This window comes from Ranitomeya imitator, chromosome 9 (genome assembly GCF_032444005.1).
Source record: "Ranitomeya imitator isolate aRanImi1 chromosome 9, aRanImi1.pri, whole genome shotgun sequence".
Lineage (NCBI taxonomy): Eukaryota > Metazoa > Chordata > Amphibia > Anura > Dendrobatidae > Ranitomeya > Ranitomeya imitator.
The window spans coordinates 42,574,979-42,595,684 of NC_091290.1; the positions used below are offsets into that span (position 1 = coordinate 42,574,979).

At 45.8% G+C, this 20,706-nt stretch overlaps 1 long non-coding RNA gene across 1 annotated transcript; it reads left to right on the plus strand.

The window, feature by feature from the left end:
• The first annotated feature begins 12,597 nt into the window (after positions 1-12,597).
• Positions 12,598-16,288, plus strand: LOC138649260 (uncharacterized). The gene is made up of 2 exons (XR_011315280.1): positions 12,598-13,550; positions 13,589-16,288. It is a non-coding gene; the product is annotated as an uncharacterized lncRNA (long non-coding RNA).
• Positions 16,289-20,706: the final 4,418 nt, after the last annotated feature.

The following is a 20,706-nucleotide window of genomic DNA, read 5'->3' on the forward strand; positions in this document are numbered from 1 at the left end:
GTCCGAGACACAAACCACTTCAGGAGTTAGCACAGAAGATATTTGTTTGGGCGGAGAACACAGTTCTGTCAATTACAGCAGTACACCTAGAAGGGTCTCAGAATATCCTGGCTGACTACCTGAGCAGGAGGAAAGTCTGTCCAACAGAATGGGAACTAAATCAAGAGGTTTTCCAACTATTATGCCATCGTTGGGGAACTCCCAAGATAGATTTATTTGCCACAAGAAAAAATTCGAAGGTGCCCAGATTCTATTCTCTCAACCCTTCGGACATGCCAGAAGCAGTCGACGCCTTAAGCCAGACATGGGACGAACCACTCTTACGCGTTTCCTCTATTGGCACTCATTCCAATGGTACTCAGAAAGATTCAGGAAGACCAGGCAACAGTGTTGATGATTGTACCATTTTGGCCAAAAAGGAGCTGGTTCCGTTGCTGGGATCCATGACAATAGGGAACCCAGTCAAACTCCCTGGAAGCACATCATCTATCAGGGTCCTGCCCTACATCAAAATCCGGAACGATTGCACCTTTCAGCATGGATCCTGAGAAGGATGTTTTGAAAGCCCGAGGCTTATCCGATGAAATCATCTCAACCATTCAGGCTAGTCGAAAACCGGTAACTTCAGCCATCTATTACAAAATATGGAAAAGATTCTGCAAGGAGAGTGGCAGGTCGGCCGTGATACTGGAGAGTTCTGGATTTTCTCCAATCTGGGTTCAATATGGGGCTTAAACCTAGTACTCTTAAAGGGAACCTGTCACCTGAATTTGGCGGGACTGGTTTTGGGTCATATGGGCGGAGTTTTCGGGTGTTTGATTCACCCTTTCCTTACCCGCTGGCTGCATGCTGGCTGCAATATTGGTTTGAAGTTCATTATCTGTCCTCCATAGTACACGCCTGCATAAGGCAAGATTGCCTTGCGCAGGCATGTACTATGGAGGACAGAGAATGAACTTCAATCCAATATTGCAGCCAGCATGCAGCCAGCGGGTAAGGAAAGGGTGAATCGAACACCCGAAAACTCCGCCCATATGACCCAAAACCAGTCCCGCCAAATTCAGGTGACAGAGTCCCTTTAAGGTCCAGATCTCGGTCCTCAGCACTTTCTTAGATTATCCTTTGGCCTCTCACCCTTGGATAATTAGATTAGTTAAAGCCATTCAGAAATTACGCCCCACTTTTAGACAATTGACTCCCACTTGGGACTTAAATCTAGTTCTCAGGGCTCTATGTAAAAATACCCTTGGGGAAGACATGCCTATCTCGGTTCGGACATGGAAAACAGCCTTTTTGGTAGCGATTACAATGGCTAAAAGAGTGGGAGAAATTCAAGCCCTATCTATTAGAGATCCATACCTTCAGATTCGTGACGATCACATAATTTTAAAATTAGATCTATCATTTATCCCTAAAATAGGTTCAGTACAAAACCGAAAGCAGGAGATAATTTTACCCTCCTTTTGCGAAAACCCCTCTAAATCAAAAGAGCAATCTTTCCATTCTCTTGATGTCAGACAAGCAGTGTAAAGGTACCGTCACACTTAGCGACGCTGCAGCAATACCGACAACGATCCGGATCGCTGCAGCGTCGCTGTTTGGTCGCTGGAGAGCTGTCACACAGACCGCTCTCCAGCGACCAACGATGCCGGTAACCAGGGTAAACATCGGGTAACTAAGCGCAGGGCCGCGCTTAGTAACCCGATGTTTACCCTGGTTACCATCCTAAAAGTAAAAAAAAACCAAACACTACATACTTACCTACCGCTGTCTGTCCTCCAGCGCTGTGCTCTGCACTCCTCCTGTACTGTCTGTGTGAGCACAGCGGCCAGAAAGCAGAGCGGTGACGTCACCGCTCTGCTTTCCGGCTGACCGACGCTCACAGCCAGTACAGGAGGAGTGCAGAGCACAGCGCTGGAGGACAGACGGCTGTAGGTAAGTATGTAGTGTTTGTTTTTTTTTACTTTTAGGATGGCAACCAGGGTAAACATCGGGTTACTAAGCGCGGCCCTGCGCTTAGTTACCCGATGTTTACCCTGGTTACCAGTGAAGACATCGCTGAATCGGTGTCACACACGCCGATTCAGCGATGTCTACGGGGAGTCCAGCGACCAAATAAAGTTCTGGACTTTCTTCCCCGACCAGCGACAGCACAGCAGGGGCCTGATCGCTGCTGCCTGTCACACTGGACGATATCGCTAGCGAGGACGCTGCAACGTCACGGATCGCTAGCGATATCGTCTAGTGTGACGGTACCTTTAGACTATCTAGAGGCCACCAAGACCTGGAGAAAAGATCCTAACCTATTTATCCTTTTGGGGGGAAAGAATATGGGTAAAAAAGCTTCCAAAACCTCTATAGCTAGATGGATCACAACGGTAATTGCTAAAGCCTACTCATCAGAAGGGGTAGATTGTCCAACAGGAATTAAAGCTCATTCTACTAGGGCCATTTCAGCATCATGAGCTGAACGAGCAGGGGCGTCCTTAGATCAAATATGTAAGACCGCAACTTGGGCCAGGGTAAATACATTTTGCAAACATTATAAACTTGACGCATTAGCAGCCCAGCAAACGTCATTTGGGAGAAAGGTTCTCCAAGCAGTTGTCCCACCCTAAAGGAGTTTCTTTGGTATTCTCCAGAGTGCTGTCAGGGGGACGTCCTGGAAAATGGGTATTATACCTACCGATAATTCATTTTCCAGGAGTCCATCCTGACAGCACCGTTACTTTCCCCCCTATGTATACTATGTCATATGATGTAATGGTGTGGTACTTGTCAAAACACTGAAGGAAAGGGGGCGGAGTGGGACCTTTTAACCTCTCGTGTTATCTTTCCTGTCCCTGCAAGGAGGAGGAGGACGTCCTCCAGAGTGCTGTCAGGATGGACTCCTGGAAACCGAATTATCGGTAGGTATAATACCCATTTTCCAGCTGGCCCAGACCGACATGACAACTTCTTCCAGGCACTACTCACCTGCAGAGAATACAACAAAGACACTTTTCACTTCTCATATTCCAGCCCCATCACCATCTATTCCCAACCTGCACAAACTCCTCATCCTGCTGATACACCAATACTGAGCTGCTGCTGCCGTATGTGTCCCTATTACTGCACCTGATACCACAATACTGAGCCGCTGCTGCCGTATGTGTCCCTATTACTGCACCTGCTGTGCGGTTCTCTGTGCCCTATAAATTCTAAAGCACCCTCTATAATATAGTAATGCCATGTGCAAGTGCCCTAGAAAACAGTGCCCATATTTTGCCCCCTAAAAAGTAATAATACCCTGTGTGCCCCTTTGATAGTCGCAGTAACCTGAGTTCCCCTATAAAAATAAGTGCCCACTTTACATTTAATAATGTCCAGAGTCTCCCCCCTGTACAGCTCCCCTATACACGGTATAATGCCCCCTCACTGTATAGAACCACCCACACAGTATACTGACCCCTTAGTAGCCCCCAAACGATTGGATGGCTCCAACACTGTAATCTCCATATGATGGCCCCCTACATAGCCTCCATATACAGTAGCATAATGCACCAAATAGTCCACAATATAGTATAATGCACTCCCCATAGGCAGACTATAGCATAAGGCAGCCCCCATAGGCAGTCCCTGTAATAAGGCAGCACCCCCATAGTCAGACCCTGTAATAAGGCAGCACCCCTATAGGCAGACCCTGTAATAAGGCAGCACCCCTATAGGCAGACCCTGTAATAAGGCAGCCCCCCTATAGGCAGACCCTGTAATAAGGCAACACCCCTATAGGCAGACCCTGTAATGAGGCAGCACCCCCATAGTCAGACCCTGTAATAAGGCAGCCCCCCAATAGTCAGACCCTATAATAAGGCAGCACTCCTATAGGCAGACCCTGTAATAAGGCAGCACCCCTATAGGCAGACCCTGTAATAAGGCAGCCCCCATAGTCAGACCCTGTAATAAGGCAGCACCCCTATAGGCAGACCCTGTAATAAGGCAGCACCCCCATAGTCAGACCCTGCGATGAGGCAGCACCCCTATAGGCAGACCCTGTAATAAGGCAGCACCCCTATAGGCAGACCCTGTAATTAGGCAGACCCTGCAATAAGGCAGCCCCCCTATAGGCAGACCCTGTAATAAGGCAGCCCCCATAGTCAGACCCTGTAATAAGGCAACACCCCTATAGGTAGACCCTGTAATGAGGCAGCACCCCCATAGTCAGACCCTGTAATGAGGCAGCACCCCTATAGGCAGACCCTGTAATAAGGCAGCACCCTCATAGTCAGACCCTGTAATAAGGCAGCCCCCATAGTCAGACCCTGTAATAAGGCAGCACCCCATAGTCAGACCCTGCGATGAGGCAGCACCCCCATAGTCAGACCCTGTAATGAGGAAGCACTCCTATAAGCAGACCCTGTAATGAGGCAGCCCCCCCATAGGCAGACCCTGTAATAAGGCGGCAGATCCCCATAGGCAGACCCTGTAATAAGTCATCACCCCATAAAAAAAATTAATTCTCACCTGTCTTCTTCCTGGTTCCTGCGCTGCTCCCGCTGATCTCCTGACAGCGGGCGCCGGGCAGTGACGTCATTGCGCTTGCTATCAGTGTCGGCGACGTGACACGGACAGGGGGATGATGGGAGAAGGAGCGGCAGCAGTCCTCCCATCATTGTGATCAGCTGTATCGGCTAAATGCCGGTACAGCTGATCGTCCGATGACGGCGGGGGGCCCACTGCTGGCACCGGACCCCCCCCCCCCCCGCCTGCTCAGGGGCCCATAGCAGGCGGTGGCAGAGCAGAGAGATCGATTCTCCCTGCTCTGCCGCAGAAAGTAACTGTATCGGCGCACCCTCTGCCCCCCGGTAGCTACGCTACTGGTATCGGGGCTTTGTGGACGGCTATGTACTTCCTCCCTGAAGCTCTGCCCACTTCCGCACTTCTTCCGTTTAGGTCCACCTACTTCTGCATGTGTCTTGCGTACCTATCTTTAACATTGGGTACGTAGGACATGCGGATGTAAGCGTTGCTTTGACGCACCCGCCGACCACATGGTAACGCAAATTGTTGTGGTTTTTGTTGTGCTTTTGTAATCTACATTTGTCTCTTGTCAGGGCCGGACTGGGACTAAAATTCAGCCCTGGCATTTGAAGTTACACAGGCCCACTTGTCACATGGTGACTGTATAATATCTTTGTACACATGTAGGTTACAAGAAGTGAGGGGAGTGTAACACGACAATATAACATATAATCACAACTGTATCCAGCATTACAGCTCCGTCCTATTTATTGCTTTTAGTTGCAGTACCAAAGGCTATGGAACCTCATTCTGATGCTCCATACACTTTGCCTACAGCCACTTTTGGTTCCGCTGCGCAGCTGGAGACCCGGTGACTTTGAAGAGCAGTGACGTTACAGATGTCACCACTCTTCAAATATTCCGGGTCTTGCGCTGAGCTCGGCGACTGTGAACAGTGGTATTGTTACTACCGTCACCGCTCTTCAGAGTCGCTGGGTCTCGCCGGGTCTTGGCTAGTAGTGGGGATGTCTGATAGACACCTCTCCATTACTTACACCAGGGATTGATAGCAGCTGACATTACGCAGCTGACATCAACCCTAAAAATCATTATACATACCAGAATTAAATGCTTTGGTGGCTGGGAAAAGCAGTAGAGTTAGTGCTATTTCCAGGCGCCGGGTGCTAACTACAACTGTCATCATCCTTGCCTGGTCTCCCTGTGAAGCATTTCTGTTGTATTTATATGCGCTGATCTCAGGCCACTAAATGAGTGTGATCGACAACACTGAAGTCGTTCGCTTGTTTCCCGGCCTCTTTACACCAACTGAGAAAGAATGATGGGGACAGAACAATCACAATTAGATAAATCTGTCCCCATGCAGTATCATGTTATCAGCAGCACAACTACAGTTTACACCGGCGATGTGCTGCTGAGAACAAGGATTTCTGTTCCCACATAAACAATCCAATCACTCGATGAATAGGCAGCATTTTGCTTGCTTAGTATAATACACCCCATAGTCCTCCATATATTATAATGTGCACCTCAGTCCTCCATATACAGTAGTATAATACACTCCTCAGTCCTCCATATAGTATAATACACTCCTCAGTCCTCCATATAGTATAATACACTCCTCAGTCCTCCATATAGTATAATACACTCCTCAGCAGAGGCGTAGCTAGAGCTTTTGCCGCCCGGGGCTGTTCCCGAGTTTGGCGCCCCACCCCCCACCCCCCACTCAATACACACAAAGGTTACCAAAAATGGTTTTCCTGTTTTGTAGAACGTAAACTGGGCCTAATGGTGTCACCCCCACATGCCAAACCTGTGACTTAATACCACCACACCATGACCAGGCCACATAGTGACCGAATAATACTACATACAAGGGACAAATACCACAACACCATTTCCAGACCACATATTACCACCACATAGTGACTGAATACTACAATACTGATCAGTAATAAAAAAAAAACCCACAATACTATCACCATAAGTGCCAGTATTCACAGGAGATCTGTACTTAGTATGCAGTGTCTGTGTAGAGGTAATACAGAGATCACTGGTGACATTATACACAGGACCTCTATATAGTATACAGTGTATAGTGTCAGTGTATAGGTAACACTGACTCACCAGTGATGTCTCTAGGTGAAGTCCTTCATCTTTCATCCAGCACAGACCGCCATCATTCCTTCCAGCCAGGACTCGTTTCTGCAGGAAATAACACAGTTATCTCGAGCTCCGCTTGCAGAACACATTACTTAATTTTTCACAACTTCTACATTACACCACATGAAGATAAAAAGGCGATATTGTGTCACTCTGCACAGTAACAGGACCGCCCCCCCATTTAAAACAGTATACTCAAAAAATAAAATAAATACATCACTGCAGTAATAATATCCCTTAATTATCCCCTATGGTAACACTATTCCCCACCCTGGCCCCGTTTATCTCATTCCTGGCTCCAGCCATATGTTCTCGCATCCTGCCCTCATGAGTATCCATTCTACCCCATATGATCTCCCCATCCTGCCCCACCAGCCTCCATCGTATCCGTCCTGCCCCATGATCCAATCCTGCCCCGTATCTCCAATCATGCCCCGTATCTACATTCTGCCCATGCCTCAAGTCCTGCCCCCAGTGTGTCCAGCATATTACCCCCATGTTGTCCAGCAATCTGCCCCAGTGTGTCCAGCATATTACCCCCATGTTGTCCAGCAATCTGCCCCAGTGTGTCCAGCATATTACCCCCAGTGTGTCCAGCAATCTGCCCCAGTGTGTCCAGCACTGCCCCCAGTGTGTCCAGCAATCTGCCCCAGTGTCCAGCCTTTCCCCAGTGTGTCCAGCAGTCTGCCCCAGTGTGTCCAGCATATTACCCCCAGTGTCCAGCATTGCCCCAGTGTGTCCAGCAATCTGCCCCAGTGTCCAGCATTGCCCCAGTGTGTCCAGAAGTCTGCCCCAGGGTCTCCAGCATTGCCTCAATGTGTCCAGAAATCTGCCAAAGGGTCTCCAGTATTGCCCCGGTGTGTCCAGCAATCTGCCCCATGGTCTCCTGTATTGCCCCAGTGTGTTCAGCATTCTGCCCCATGGTCTCCAGTATTGCCCCGGTGTGTCCAGCAATCTGCCCCATGGTCTCCAGTATTGCCCCAGTGTGTCCAGCATTCTGCCCCATGGTCTCCAGTATTGCCCCAGTGTGTCCAGCAATCTGCCCCATAGTCTCCTGTATTGCCCCAGTGTGTCCAGCAATCTGCCCCATGGTCTCCTGTATTGCCCCAGTGTGTCCAGCATTCTGCCCCATGGTCTCCAGTATTGCCCCAGTGTGTCCAGCATTCTGCCCCATGGTCTCCAGTATTGCCCCAGTGTGTCCAGCAATCTGCCCCATAGTCTCCTGTATTGCCCCAGTGTGTCCAGCAATCTGCCCCATGGTCTCCTGTATTGCCCCAGTGTGTCCAGCATTCTGCCCCATGGTCTCCAGTATTGCCCCAGTGTGTCCAGCAATCTGCCCCATAGTCTCCTGTATTGCCCCAGTGTGTCCAGCAATCTGCCCCATGGTCTCCAGTATTGCCCCAGTGTGTCCAGCAATCTGCCCCATGGTCTCCTGTATTGCCCCAGTGTGTCCAGCATTCTGCCCCATGGTCTCCAGTATTGCCCCAGTGTGTCCAGCATTCTGCCCCATGGTCTCCAGTATTGCCCCAGTGTGTCCAGCATTCTGCCCCATGGTCTCCAGTATTGCCCCAGTGTGTCCAGCAATCTGCCCCATGGTCTCCAGTATTGCCCCAGTGTGTCCAGCATTGCCCCCAGACAGTCAGACATAAAGAAAAAAAAAAAAAGTAAAATCCTCACCTCTCCCGTTCCTAGCGTAGGTCCGGTGCAGTCAGCGTCTCTCCGGCTCTGCGACGCTCAGGACAGAGAGGCAGAGCGGCGCGCACAGTAGTGACGTCATCGCGCCCTCTGCTCTGAGACGTCGCAGAATCAGAGGACGCTGAAGCCGCAGGAACCAGGAGAGGTGAGTATTAGAGCGGGGGGCGGGGCCCGGGGGTGGGGGGAGCTGGCCCTGGTCGTGGCGGCGGACGGCGCCGCCCGAAGATTTAAAGGGGCGTCTTCTTTTTTTTTTTTTTTTTTTTCCTTCTTCTCCTGCAGCGCCGGCCGCGGCCGCCCCCCGCATTGTGCCGCCCGGGGCGGACCGCACCCCCCTTCCTACGCCACTGCTCCTCAGTCCTCCATATAGTATAATACACTCCTCATAGTCCTCCATATAGTATAATACACTCCTCAGTCCTCCATATAGTATAATACACTCCTCAGTCCTCCATTTAGTATAATACACTCCTCATGGTCCTCCATATATTACAATACACTGCTCAGTCCCCCATATAGTATAATACACTCCTCATAGTGCTCCATATAGTGTAATGCACCACCATAGTCATCCATGTAGTACAATTCACTTCCCATAAAATAATGCACCCCATAGTTCTTCATATAGTATAATGTATTCCCCATAGTCCTCGATACAGTATAATGCAGCCCACATACAGTATAATGATGCCACCCCAGAGTATAATGCAGCCACCCCACAGAATATATTGTAGTCCTGATTATAATGTAACCCCCAGAGAATATAATACAGCCCCCTCATATAGTATAATGCAGCCCCTGCATATATAATATATGGTAGCCCCCTCATAGAGCATAAGGCAGACCCCCATAGAATATAATGTAGCCCCTCCATAGAATACAGCACAGCCCTCCTCATATAGTATAATGCAGCTCCCCATAGAATATAATGTAGCCCCCTCATAGAGTATGATGCAATCACCCCTCATAGAATATAATAAATTTAATATATAGAACACATTTAATATAGAGTATAATACAGCCTACCTCCCCATAGAATATAATGTAGCCCCATAAAAGAGTATGATGCAATCCTCCCTCATAGAATGTAACACAGCCCAACATAGAATGTAATACAGCCCCTCATAGAATGTAATACAGCCCCCATAGAATGTAATGTAGCGTCCCCCCAATAGCCCCACAATCCAGTTATCACTCATTGATATATTAAAAAAAAAATACAATCCTCACCTCTCCTCATGCCCGGTGCTGCTCCTGGCTCCGGTCTCAGCAGCCGCAGTCTGCCCGGCACACAGCAGGTACGCGATTATATGATGTCATTGCGCACCTGCAGTGTCAGTCAGAGCAGGGAATGATGGGAGAGGGAGCAACAGGTGACGCTGTCTCCTCCATCATTGCCTTCAACTGTACCGGAGTCATAGACGCTGATATAGTTGAATGCGGCGGCGCTGGCAGGGGGGTGAGTCGGGGCTGGCACCGCTGGCAGCGGCACAGCGTGCACGGATCGAGCGGCCCACTACTGGCACCGGCCCATCTGGCATTTGCCAGAAGTGCCCAATGGCCAGTCCGGCCCTGTCTCTTGTGCATGATGATAAAGTGCCCCCCAAAAATGAGATTCTGCTTCATAAGGTTTTGGCAAAAAAAACACAGCAAAACCTGATACTTGTGTTTGCTCAGTATTTTTTTTCACCACCAATTACTTTCAATGGATGAAAACCAGTGAAAAAACGCTGAAAGAAGTGACATGCGCCATTCTGCAAAACATCAGGTTTTGCACAAAATGCCGAGGCCAAAAAAACAAGCTGTGTATGAGATTTCTGAAATCTCATAGACATAGCTGGTACTGCAAAACACAGCTAAAATTAGCATTAAAAAAGCTGGACAGACAAAAAAAGGTGCAAAATCGTATATGTTCACAAGTTGTGTTTATGCTGCATTTTTTTTTCTGTAGGCAAAACCTGTTCTCTTGGCAGTAAAGAAGCTGCTTACAAAAAACAGGTTTTGCTACGTATTTTTGCTGTGTTTTTTTTTGCTGAGTTTTTATTGTTATTGTCTCTTGTGCATGCTGATAAAGTTTATAGGCCTCCCAAAAACACGATGCCACTTCTTTAGGTTTTTACATCAAAAACGCAAATAAACCTGATACCGTTTTTTTTTTTTGGGTGCGATTTTGCACTTACTCATTGCTTTATATGGGTGAAGAAAATGCAGAAAGTGACATGATGCAGTTTTAGGGTATGTTTCCGCGTTCAGGAAACGCTGTGTGTTTGACGCTGCGTAGAGCCGCAGCGTCAAACACGCAGCGTCCAGATGTTACAGCATAGTGGTAGGATTTCATGAAATCCTGTCTCCACTATGCATTAAAAGACGCATGCGGCAGACCTGTGTTAGCGGACATGCGGCGCGTCTTTTCAAAACGCAGCATGTCCTTACAATGCTCAAACAACGCATGAACAATGCAGGTTACCTGCCAGTGACCTCGGGTGCAGATTTTACCTGTGTAAAGTCCTGACCAAATTCTGAATGTGGATACATACCCTAAGGCTATGTGCACACGTAGGAAATGTGGTGCAGAATTTTCTGCACTAAATCTGCATCTGCAGATTTGATGCAGTTTCTATGCAGTTTCTGTGCAGTACAATGTAAATCAATGTGAAAAAAAAAGCTGTGCACATGGTGCAGAAAAATCTGCGCAGAAATGCTGCAGAACTGCACAAAAGAAGCGACGTGCACTTCTTTGAAATCTGCAGCGTTTCCGCGCAGATTTTTCTGCACCATGTGCACAGCTTTTTTTTTTCACATTGATTTACATTGTACTGTAAGGCTATGTGCACACGTAGGAAATGTGGTGCAGAATTTGGTGCGGTTTTTATGCGGAATTGATGCGAATTTTGTGCGGATTTTCTGCAGTTTTTGCCACTGCGGATTTCTATCATGGAAGGGTGCAGAAACGCTGCAGATCCGCACAAAAGTGACATGCACTTCTTTTAAATCCGCAGCAATTACGCACTGATTTTTCCGCACCATCTGCACAGCTTTTTTTTTTACCCATTGATTTACATTGTACAGCAAATCATAGTGCGGATCTGCAGCGATTCTGCGCGGAAAAATCCGCAGCAAATCCGCATCGTGTGCACATAGCCTAAATCACAGTGCAGTTCTGCAGCAGGAAAATCTGCTGCAGTTCTGCACCAATTCTGCACTAAATCTGAATCGTGTGCACATACCCTAAGGGTATGTGTCCACATTCAGGATGGCCGGCGGTTTTGACGGAGCAGCGAACTAGCTCCGCCCAAAGCTCCGCCCCCTTCTGGGGACGCGATGATGCCAGATGTGTTCATTGCACACACTTCCGGAATCATCGCACCCCACACATTGGGCCCTGTGTTTTACCTTGCGCGGCGCAGCATCGCCGCAAGGTAAACGAACATGCTGCGATCTAAAAAGACGCACCACATGTCCGGAATCACAGGGCCGCCGGATGCGCGTTACCACGCATAGTGGAGACGGGATTTCATGAAATCCCCTCCACTATGCTGTAGCATCTGGACACTGCGTGTTTGACGCTGCGTCTCTATGCAGCGTCAAACACGCAGTGTTTCCTGAACGTGGAAACATACCCTTACAGTTCAATCAGGAAAAGAAAAGCAATGTGTGTGCATGAAACTTCTGAAATCTCATAGCCTTTTCTGGTAATGTAAAGTGCAACTTAACCCCTTCATGACAGGAGGGGGCGCAGCACCTCACTGCGCAAATGTGAATGTAGCCTAACACCTTTTTATGTTATATCGGTTAATAGTGCGCAGCCAATTACTATGGCGCAATACAGCCACAATTTGAGGTAAAAAAAATTGTGTTTTCCCACTACAATGTATGAACGGTGCCTGAGGACGGAGTGTGGGTGGTTTTCATACAGAAACATGGCTTCTATACGCACTTCTCCTCACAAAAGCAAGTTTTGGCATTTTAATACTGGGGATTTGCGTTGCTGCGGGCTCGTACAGAAGACACCCAGTGTTATAAATATCTTATTTATTGGAAGTTGTAATAGAAAGTCGCTGTTTTCCTCATTCTGTGTTATACATCCACCGTGTACAGGGTGGAATAATACACAGGCTGCAGGCAATGCGTCATAACTGCCACAGACAGCTCATAATAAACACAGTCAGGGACAGGCACGGTCACGTATAAACTAGTTTCAGCCGGTTTGAACTGGTCATGAACGGCACTACATACATACTGCTCACTGGGACTTCTGTATCCCTACGACATAACAATCCGCCATTTTATACTCTGAGTCATCCGTGAGGGAAGCTGCTTCTTTTATTAATTGTATCCCTTCTAACCTTTTTTGTGTTGTTTTTAGAATGAAAAAGTGATGCTGGCAGTATGAAAAGCAGTTTAATCATTTATTTTAAAACATTTCAGTCTCTTCTGTGTGGTAAAATAAATAGGGACTACATAACGTTCTCCTCACAGCGAGCCCGCGGAAGGATATAACGGTGGTACTGTTTGTGACGTCACGAGGGTCTATAAATACCCTCCCCCGCAGACTGCGCGCTCATTGCTGCTGTGAAGACGTCTTTGTGTGCGAAAGGCTCGTCGTGGAGAAGTTGCTGTGCGCGTCAGTTATAGCTTTTGTTTTCCGTGCTTGCATTTCTCGGCTATTATACAGGCTTCCGTGTAAGGTATTTGTTCTTATTGACATTTCTTGGAGCGTGAAATACCATTTTACCAGGTTATTGGGCGGGGGAGAGCGGTAGTTTCGTGGGGTTAGCGATTACTGTGTGAAGGCGCGGGTGTAATTCATGTGAAGGTTATGGCTATGTCCGTATAGAAAGGTTAACGTGTCATTGTCCGGGTGTTAAAATTAATGGTGGAGAATTTGCTCTTCCCAACGCATAAACCTAGCGGCCATTGTCCGGTGTAGAAGGGTTAGTCAGAAATGTGGCCGCCGTCATCGTGTAGAAGGGTTAGTAAGAAATATGGCCGCCGTCCTCGTTGTGTAGAAGGGTTAGTCAGAAATATGGCCGCCGTCCTCGTTGTGTAGAAGGGTTAGTCAGAAATATGGCCGCCGTCCTCGTTGTGTAGAAGGGTTAGTCAGAAATATGGCCGCCGTCTTTGTTGTGTAGAAGGGTTAGTCAGAAATATGGCCGCCGTCCTCGTTGTGTAAAAGGGTTAGTCATAAATATGGCCGCCGTCTTCGTGTTGAAAGGTTAGCCATAAATATGGCCGCCGTCTTCGTGTAGAAGGGTTAGCCATAAATATGGCCGCCGTCTTCGTGTAGGAGGGTTAGTCATAAATATGGCCGCCTTGTGTGGTGTACTGGGTGGGGACCTTAACGGCCATTTCACTAAAATGAGGGTGGAGCTCTGTGGATGGCTCATGACGTCATGCATTTGTTGCTGTCCATTGTCTGCTAGTGGGTGGAGCTAGGGAGAGATGACGCGTTATGTTCCAACCTTAGTTGATATTCTCCAGAATGTGAGCGGAGCGTTTAGTGCCTGCTGTTAGCAGTAAGTGGGCGGAGCTGCAGCTTGTGACTGCGTTCTTTGTGGTCCCCCTAGTGGGCGGAGCTAATTGTGGTGCTGAATATTGCAGCATTTGCTGTCCTTGCCCTTTACTGGTAATCTTAAACCTGTTGCTAAATATGACCGCTGATTTAGTGGGCGGAGCTAAGCGTATTGACCAGCTGCCTCCTGTTCCATATATGGTCGTTAGTCTTGGCAGTGCTATGTAGTGAGGCTCTTCACTGCCCCCTCTTGTTCTTTCTGGGTAGTGGCATTTCAGTGACTGCCCTCTGCTGGCAGCCTCTAGATTTGATTGACTTCCAGTATTTGCTAGTGGATACAATCTTTTTTATTTTTTTTTACCACATTTGTAATCCTGGTGAAATGGTATTTTTAGCAGATTTGATATTATAGATTTTTGGTTTGAGACAGGAGCTTTCTAATAGCCGAGAAATAAATTTCCCATGCATGTGTATTCTCTGAAGAGTTGTCGCAACCACGGACAAGCATCGATGGAGCCACGCAACAGAATTAAAGACTTTATTGTGGGATCAGCCCCATTCCAGAAACCTGAGAAGACTGCATCTGCCTTGAGAAGAACAGAGTACTTGAAATAAGCCACCCAAATAGACTATGCCAAGAAAACAGATTTCTATGCTTCCCTTGCTGGCCAACCCATGCCACCCATTTAGTGGGCTAAGTATCACATTGACCGCCAATATACACTTAATGTTTGGGACTTTAGAGGGCAGCTTGTTGGCGAGGACACATGGGTGTCATGTCTGGTTTCTGTTCAGAACAACATTGTAGACTAAGAATTGTTTTATGTAATGACACTAGTGGCATTCTATTATGTTGCTCATATTAATGTCTGCTATAATACAACTGCAATGTTACAGCCGCTTGTTATATAGGACGATGAACACAATGCACCACTTTCCATGACCGCATGTTAACTTAAATTCTTTTTCCTTAGGGTGCAGTCATAGAACCTCATTTTCGTGATCCTTAACCACTAGCACCTCTAATCCTTCAGGCACCAGCAGTGGGGTTGTCTGCACAGGTGTCTGGTAACCAAACCAGTCTTTTTGTTTACTTTCTACCAGTCTCAATCTTCTCAAACATGAATTCACATCTGGGAGGAAACTTCACCCACATGTGGCCGCTTCATAGATAATGGGTAAGAAGGAGAGCTGTCCAATCTTTTAGGCTATTGAAATAATCAAGCACCCTATACCTGGTAAGCAATTACATTCTTCCCCCCAATAAGTGTGTCCTGGAGGGTAGCTGTATGCCGTTTAAAGGGTTATTCTCAACTTTGGAATTTACCTTCTATCCTATGCTAACCTTATGATACTGCTTCCAGCTACTGTGGCCCCGAGCGATCCTAAGAACCAGATCTCTACACCCCAACTGAATGGTAATTGCTCATTCATGTGCCGTTCAGTTTTCATTAAGTGAATAGAGCGGCAGTGTGCACGATCACCCACCTCTCCATTCAGACAAGGTCTCTTCTGAACCCCAGCGATTGGGACAGTACCTGTCCTGTGACTAGGAGATAACATTTGAGCTGAGCAACCCGTTTAATTTTAAGCAAGTGAAATAGCCCGCAGATTCCTGTTCATAGTGCCTTAATCTGGTTGCTGTGACTGGTATCATTTTTTTCGGTGTTACATTTTTTTATTCTCCCAAAACTAGCAAATGCTGAAGTTTAATATTTAAATAAGTCACCACATGGCTTCTATGTAGTATAATAGTACGATGGTACCCCTTCCCCCCCCCCAAAAAAAAATCGGCAATCCACCAATTCACGTACACTCAATTACATATTAGGCTAGCTTCACACTAGCGTTTGGCAGGGCTGTGGGTAGAGCAGCAGTCTTCCTCTGTTAAGCCTCGTCCACTGCTGCGCCAACGTCTGCATGCTTCCTACGTACCAATCTTTAACATTTGGTATGCAGGCCATGCAACAAAATTCAGTTCAGCGCAGCGTCAAAATGATTAATGCCGAGGCATCTGCATGTTTTGCGTACCCAATGTTAAAGATAGGGTATGCAGGATGCATGCAGACGTAGGCAGAGCTAAAGGAAGAGGTGCTGCAGTGGGTGGGGCTTAATGGAGCAACAAGGCTGCCATATGCAGAACGCTAGTGTGAAACTAAAGCCTTAATGCATGAATTTCAAATTCTTAACACTAGATCTACATGAATACTGTAACATGTGGATGTATTTTTTACATTTCTTCCTAGGATTTTGTCTTTTGGGGTTACTGTTGACTGACAATCAGAAAAATGCTTTCTTAAACCTGTGTAAACAAGTAAGGTCTTTCCTTGGTTCTTCTTGCTGTAAGTTATGCATTTTCTGTGTTTTTGACATTAATTTATTCATTAAATTATGAAAAATAAATGTATTGTGTTTCAATGTCTTTCTTAAAGGTTTGGTGCAAATACGCAATGGTAATTTTCAGGCAGGAGTGAAGTGATCAAGGTCTAGGTCATTCTGCTACCACCCAATGCTGCAGCCGTCTTTCTGCTGATCTGAGGCCTCTACATTTTGGTCACACTTGGTAAAGCCACTAAAACATAAAGGTCTTGGATTTGTAAAGCGCACGGACCTTTTGTTTCAAGGTTAAGTGACACGTGTCCACAAAGTCTGATCGCTGTCTGAAAGATTTTTGATTTCGTTTCCTTGGACAGGTTACTCATCCTGAGTGAGTCAGGTTACATGCTCAATGAAGGAGATGTCAAGTGATCCTAAGTCAGCAGCCTCTCTTACCAGTTAAGTGTATTAAAAGGTCAACAAGTCTGCATGATTTACACACACTTCAATTAACACATCTTTGGTGCCTGTTATTTATTTTTTGCTAATGTGCTTCATGTAGTATCCATGTAGAAGTTTGTGCATACATTGCAACAAGCAAAACTTAAAAGTTGCTTCTAGTCCCCCACAAAAACATAAATTTCCAGCCTGTAATGGCTGTATATGTAGCTTTACAGTTTTAGAATCATAAAGGCTGATTAACAGCAAGATGATGGTAGGTTTTACTCTGAATTTTACAATTGGCAGTGTATGTTGCTATAGCTTTAAATTGTTGTACACAACTGCTGACAAATCTTACACAATACCTCCGACAACTTTACACAACCGCTTTATCAGTTACCATACAATTCATTTTCTTTTTTTTTTTTGTGATCTCTCCATCCTCGGAAATGGGAGTTCAGAGACATAGCCAAGTTTCCTGCTCTGCCAAATCAGGAGCTTTTACAAGTAAGATGGTTATGATGTCTGGGCAACTTGGTATCGTGTCTTAACAGCACTGAAAAGGTATGCTCATGTGCTTGGTTTTCCCTCTAGTAAAAGGGGTTACTGTAGGTGGATTTGTCCTGTAGATCCTTAAAGGGGTGGTTCACTACTAGGACATCCCCTTGATATAAATGTTTGGGGCCAATAAATAATACTCTCCTCCCATGCATGTGCCGTTCCTGTGGTGTCTGCACTCGCACTCTCCAGGGCTCTGGTGCGGATGTGACATGTGACCCTGGTGCCCAATCTGCGCTGGGGTCTGTCCCCTGCCTTAGGACAAAATTAACATGACGAAGTCCAGGCTGCTGATGATCCCGGACTAACTACGGTATTTTGCCCGATTATTATCCCTATGATTTTTATCATTCAGTTCAAATGGATGTTACCTGATCTACAATACAAAAAAAATAGTAATGGTGTACAGCTGTGGGAGAGCATTTTATACAAAGCCTACCTATTTTTATTACATAAAGGGAGAGCTGGATTAATGCATGTGTACAGAAAGATTGATATTTGGAATTCGCCCTTTACTCCAAACATGATCACTGTCCTTACCACTTGGTGTTCTGTCCCTATGACCACAGGAGAACGACTGCTTTCTAACTTAAAATACAATATACGGCTTCTGAACGTCTGCATACAACGTATTTGTATGTCTACAAAGCTACAGAACAAATACAGCATGCTGAAGAACCCTGATGCAGGTTTCACACAGGCAGCTCTTCATTTTGCGTATAGCTTTGACTGACACATCAGCTGAAGGTAAACGGTGTACATCTACAGTGCTGGAGGGGGAATGGGAGTGGGGTAAAGGGGATGTCTGGCTTTGGGATTAAAGTCTTCAGTTACTATGTGACTGCAGACTTGTGAATCCTCTTAACACACGTACTGTTTGCAGGGAGTGTTGGTTGTGAAAACACATTCCAACTAGACTGGCATCACTCAACTTACAGGGTCAGACCAAGCATTTCTAGTTGGCATGTGACAACATGTATGAAAATTGTTGGTCAGTCCCACCTGATAATCCTGATGCTGTGCATACTATGAGGGTTCACGAATCTGACAGTGACTGCAGACTTAAACCCGCATAAACATAGACTGACCATTTAAAGGAACCAACCAATATAATGTAACTTGCAAAGATTTACTCTACAACTAATTCCGCCTTTTTCATTTGGTGGGGAGAACTTTGTCATCTGACAGTTACGATGCTACAACTTTAAGCTTTGTGTTGTGCTATATAAACCAGGATATCAACAATTGTATCTAGCTTAAAGGGGTTATCCAGTACATCCCTAGCTAAATCGCTATTTCAAACATTTGCAGAGAAAAATATTGCATATAAAGAGAACATATGGTCAAGTATCAGTCCAATGTGTTCCACTTTCTACTGAGCTAAGGTTTTTTTTTATTATGACAAGTTATTGGGGGGGGAAAAAATCTTGCAAGAAAACATCTGCAACGGATAGGTGGGATAGATTGTATAATATTGGACATAAAGACCTTGGACTGATGTCAAATAATTCTGAAACATTCCAGACAGCCCATGGACATGTGTGGTTCTGGAAAATATTGTCCATTCTATAATAATGTGTTGCCACTCTCAAACCAATGCAAAGCAATTGTGTTAATCAAGCAAAAATATACAGGTCAATGATAGGGTTGTAATTAATAGAGAAAGACTATGAAGAATTTTTAAGTTTTCGATAAGTACAGCATGTGAGTGCAGTGAAGGGCCGACCTGTCTTGCAAAATAAAATGTGAACATTGTCTATTACAAAAAAAATTATATAAACACTTTGCAGTCAAACTCCAGGAGTATGCTGGCATCCTGCTATTGATTTTCCACAGTGACGTCTCGAGAAGAGGACACTTTACACCAAACGAAGATTTCAAGCAGCCTGGTGTGTGTAGTACACCGTAATACTAGTTTATTTTTCTTTGTGTCTTTTTAGCCTTCTGTAATAGAAGGGTTATTTGGGGATTTATTTTCCTGGATACTATGTCATACATGGCTACCATCTTGATACTGTTAAGCAGGCGTTGAAAATACATAAGTAGTTATGAAATGTTTGTTCAACTGTGAAGTGATGCAAACTCATATCCTATATAACTTTTTTTTCCTATTACAGAAATGAGTAACAAATTGCCCACAATATGCACAGATTTTATCAGGAAAATTAGTAAAAGGCTATACCCCCCCCCCCCCTCAAATCTGGTTTGGTAATCTGTCCTGTACCCTTTCAACAGATAAACAAGAACCTGCTAACGGCAACAGAAGCACATTGCAGTTTCTACTTGGATGAGTGCAGCAGGAACAGTGTTTCCTCTTGGTATTTTGCAGATCAGATTTCGATCTGTGGGTTTCCAGAATAACAAAGTGGAAGGAGTGCAGCTCTCCTGGATTCCCGAATACATGATCACACTCTGTATTTTTGGTCTATTGTTCTCTATGATTTCAACAGTGCCATTCAAACTTCGGTTGCCTGGTATAATTTCTGACGATTGCTAGAAACTTTCTTACTGTGAAAAATATACAACTCCATATACACATCTTTTTGAAGATAGTGTGGAAGTGTACTAGAGATTTCGCTCTTCACTTTTTTCATCACTTTTATGCCCTAACCAGAGACGTGAATGCACTATCTTTGTCTTCCACTAAACTTACTGTGACCAGTCCTTCTTGTGTGACAATTGGGCTGCTGTCACACGTTCAGTATTTGGTCAGTATTTTACATCAGTGTTTGTAAGCCAAAACCAGGAGTGGGCGATAACACAGAAGTGGTGCATATGTTTCTATTATACTTTTCCTTCAAGTGTTCCACTCCTGGTTTTGGCTTACAAATACTGACCAAATACTGCTAGTGTGACTGCAGCCTTAGTGGTATAGAGATGTCGATGGAGACTGCCCTTTACAGTGGAGAGATGATAATCGGGAGCAGTGATTGCGTAGAAGTGAATCGCAGTTTACCTTTTGGATTTGGTGAAGGCAGGAAAGACTCTTCTTGATTATATTTCAGATCCGTCATTACTAATTGAGTCTCCATTGAAACACACTGGTTGAGGAATGCTGCCTCCGCATAATGCAAGTTCCAAACAATTCTTGAGCAAAATCGTGTCTGAGTTAAATTGTGGGTTTGGAGTGAATGTTATCTCAGCAGTGCAGTTCAAGTGTGACGAGCCCTGTATGGTTTTACTGAAGTGATAGAAATTTGCTTGTGATAAGGTAAAAAATGATTTTTACAGGGGGGTGGGAGAGGGGTATTTTGCTTTACTGTTTTTGTATTAACAGGCTGAAAGAAACTGATTTTGGCATCCCTCACCACCAAACCAGACCCATAAGAACCGTAGCGTGCGTTATTGATACCATCGTATCGGGGAGAAAGCTTCTAACTTTGGAATTGTAGTGTCTATGTCAAGATGATGCCAAGAGCATTGATGGAGCAGAGGTGAAGTAGAGTTTTTGATTAGGGCGAGGTTAGTGCAGGAATGGATTTTTTGTTTTTTTTCCCAGACCCCGT